At 45.4% G+C, this 4,072-nt stretch overlaps 1 pseudogene; it reads left to right on the top strand.

The window, feature by feature from the left end:
- Positions 1 to 2,106, top strand: LOC132534966 (large ribosomal subunit protein mL43-like; annotated as a pseudogene).
- Positions 2,107 to 4,072: the final 1,966 nt, after the last annotated feature.

Raw genomic sequence — 4,072 nt, 5'->3', positions numbered from 1 at the left:
ATGGCTGCTGCTCCGTGCTCTCTGGGTGTGTGTGAGGCAGGCCGTGCCTGGGAGAGGTAAGGTGGGTGTGGCTCACTCACCAGACAGGAAACATTCCCTGCAAACCAGCAGCTGAGGTCATTCTTTCAGGCTTCAGCCACACTCATGAAGTACTTCCTGTGTCCACAGCATCCAAAGGTCCTTTATTAGTCCCGAAGAAGACTGTACCTGCTGTGCATCTTGAACGTTTGCAATTCCACTTTTAAAGTTCTAATGGGAAGCTCTCTGGAATTAAAGCAAATGAAAGTACCCATCATCCACTTGATTCACCCAGAGTTAGCAAGTTCTGCTTTGCTTTGCTTGGCTCTGAGCTGCTGCATGGTGGCTCTGCCCTGTGTGAAGAGCACCTGGCCAGCTACTGCACAGTCCGTACGACCAGCAGGATGAGCACAGGAAACAGAAACAAGCAAAGAGGACCTAGCAAAAAGGTCTGTTATTTGTTCACAGAATATATTTTAAGCATTATTTGAAAGAATAGTTCTTTACTACGTCTTATTGGTTTAATTTGTTTACTTCCAGAGCACACATAAAGCCTAAGGGAAAGACCCAATGGCTTCTAAATTGTCAGGAAGATTAGGCACTCATTAAAGTCTCCCAAGGAAAGGGAGAATTTTATGGGGTGGCAGAAGCCCTATCCTTTTACCCCTGCCCACCTCAGATGTGGGGCATCTGAGACTGAAACCCTGTGGCATGTCCAAGATTGGCAAGGACACAAAAGGGGACATCCAGCCCTTTCCTAAACATGTTGCTTCCTGCACTTACACAACCTCACTATACCACATGACCCAATCACCTGAGGCTTAACGTAGTCATTTTTCCCAAACATGTGCTTGATTTCATTTCTACATCAGTGGCTGAATCAACTGTGAGCATTCATGCTGAAGCTGAAAACACCAAATCTTCTGAGGATTAAACCCACTGTTTTAAAATCATATGGAAAAATGCCATCATAACAGAGACAGTCCATCCACTCCACCACACCCAGGACTGACAGCATCCTAAGTTTGTCTCATGTACCTGCAGGATACCCTATTTCTTTTCTTCTTCTCCAATTCCAACCGACAACTAAACTCATCAACCCCCACTCCTCTGTGCTAGGCAAAGAAAAAAAGTTTATTATTCTCTTTGACAGTTTAGTTATTGATGATTATTTAGTGAGGAATTAAGACTGTGGGCCTAGGGACAAAAAACACCCTGTTGGCCGGGGAACGGTAACCACGACGGCGCGCGGGACCCCGAGCTGCTTCCTGGCTAGTGTCCTCCACAACAGGGTGGGCCGCTAGCAGCTGCAGTGCCTCAGCTTCAGCCTCAGCCGCGACAAGCCGTCGTCCCTGGGCACCAGGGAGTTCCTGGAACGGGAGGTGACAGACTTTGCCCGGCGGAACCCAGGGGTCGTCATCTACGTGAACGCCCAGCAGTGCTCTGCGCCCACGGTAGTGGCCGAATACCTGAACGGGGCTGTGCGCGAGGAGAGCATCCAGTCCAAGTCGGCAGACGCAGAAGCTGGCGAGCCAGTCGGGTTTGGACGTGATCGGCATCCGCAAGCCCTACCACACCGACACCCCGAACATCCAGGGCCAGTGGCACCCCTTCACCAACAAGCCCACGAAGCCGGGCGGCCTGTGTCGCCGAGAGCTCCAGGGCCCCGGCCCGGCCCACGTGCAGGCAGTGAAGCGACCGCACCCACCTGGCTCTCACGGCGGACACGTGCTCCTTCCTCTTTCCACTGAGGGATTCCAAGCCCCGAAGGAGGAATTGGCACACAAGCTTTTGCCCATTTATGGTGCCCACCGTTAGGGGCAGCGATGCCCCTGGTTGCTGTCCAGTTGACATCTCTCTGAAACCTGACTCTTTAAGGGTTTTACAGGCTTTCCATTTCTGAAATCTAAATTGATGATAGTAACTTCAAATCACAGCGAAGGGTTTCAAAGCTGTGATTTTATCTCTGTACTGTTTCTGAAACCTTTGAGCTAGAGGAAGCTGGCTCCTTACACACTGACTGCTGTGAGGCTGGCATTGGGCTAGGCAGTTTCTATTTGTGTACTAATAAACTTGCCCGTAGCCATGTTTACTTAAAAAAACAAACAAAACAAACAAAAAAAATCCCACCCTGTTAACAGCATCACTTATATCAGGTGCCTCTTACTAAACATGAATTCATGATAATCAGAATTGAGTCATGTGTCAGGAGGCTCTTGAGATTAATTCTCATAACTGAAGTTCTCAAATAGACCAGTAAGATACTATTGATAAGATTCATGTCCAGTGGAGAAGTAATTACAGAAGCCGGACCTTCCACCTTCTGCACCTCATAAAGATCTCTGGTTCATGCCCATGCTTTATCCCCCATATAGGGATAAAGAAAAGGGAAACTTCCAATGGAAGGGATGGGATATGGAACTTTGGTGGTGGAAACTGTTTGAAACTGTACCTCCCTTATCCTAAATCTTGTCAATCATTTTTAAATCAAAAAAGAAAAATAAAAGATCTGTCTTTCAAATTTCATAGGATTAAAGTTAACTGTCTGAATCTTCGTTGGTCACTTCTTCATTCACTAAACATATAATAAGTTCTGTGAGTACAGCAGGAAAGTTTTGTTTACTACTTTTTCCAATTTGGCGGGATGGGGTAGGGGATCAACAGTAGTTTAGGTGTAAAGCTGGACAAAGCTATGTATGCCAGAAGTTTAAGTAAAAAGTACGGAGAGATATTTAACTGAACACGAGTTAATTTGGAGGTTAGTGCTGCAAAAACCCCAGGTTACTTAGTCTGCATGAGTTTACAAATAGGGACTAAGCACCTTCCTTAGCACTTATCCTACCACTGGGAGTAAAACTAGTGGGTAGAGTGAGAAATAAAGGGTCCCTGAAATTGACTGGGTCTCACCTCACCCTCTGTGACTATACAAAAAATTCCAGTAGTTTTTTCTAATATTTTATTTATTTATTTATGAGAAAGATAGGAGGAGAGAGAGAAAGAACCAGACATCACTCTGGTATGTGTGCTGCTGGGGAATGAACTCAGGACCTCACGCTTGAGGGTCCAGTGCTTTATCCACTGCGCTACCTCCTGGACCACCCAGTAGTTCTTTAGTAGTTGCTTTCTGGGGAGGTACAGCTCAGTTGTAGTCCTCAGTTACTGAATGAATGAAAAAAAGACAGGTAAGTAAGTGTCTGTATGGCACTGAGCAGATTCCACCTTTAGCTGCAACAGAGGACAGTGACTTCACTGTGTCCTCCTATGGGTGGTGGTCCCCGTGTGTGGTGGTACCTGTGCCTCTACCTACAGTGAGGAGGTGACTGAGTGATGTACAGATGGAAGAGCTTTATCTTCCTCCTCTCTAGGTCTTTTGGTTAGTCTCATAATCAAATAGAACAGGTTAATGGGGGAACCAGAAATTCAATTATGTACATACAGGGATTCAAAGACATGAGACTTGAGGGCAAGTTAGACAGCAAGCTTATGTGGCATCCAGAGACATCCTGAGATACTGGGCAGGGACCTGGAGCTTTTTTTTTTAAAACTATTTCTGATAATAGCTTTTTGTTTGTTTCGTTTTCTGTATAGGCCTCCTTTCAAGCACTTTAGGAAGATGTGAAAGATTTTCTTGAGGCTTCTGGTTCTTGATTGCCTTCAGTTAAAAAAAAAAAAAAAAAAACAAGCCAAAGGTGCACATTTTGGAACAAGCTGTTTCTCCCTTTCAACGACATCACTTTCAGCAGTCGGCAGTGTGACCTTGGATGAGCCTGTCAGTGGGCTCTGTCAGTAGGCTCTGTGGTGCAATGGATAGTGCACGGACTTCTAGAGAGAGAGATTGTCACTGGTCGGAAAAACTTCCCTAGTTCATGATTTTATTCTGATACAGAAACACTGTAATGTAGTAAGTGCATACTGCTCTTCTTTTTACTAAAGACTACATTTGAAGAAAAGTGTCCACATTAAAAAGAAAAACACCCACTTAAAATCTTTAATCATTGCTAGACCCCTTACAGCTTTAGTTATGCTCAAAGCAGAGTTCATCCTTCATATCCTC

This window comes from Erinaceus europaeus, chromosome 20, assembly GCF_950295315.1.
Source record: "Erinaceus europaeus chromosome 20, mEriEur2.1, whole genome shotgun sequence".
Taxonomy (NCBI): Eukaryota; Metazoa; Chordata; class Mammalia; order Eulipotyphla; family Erinaceidae; genus Erinaceus; species Erinaceus europaeus.
The sequence above is the reverse complement of the archived record's forward strand: the minus strand, read 5'-3'. Positions and strand labels throughout refer to the sequence as shown.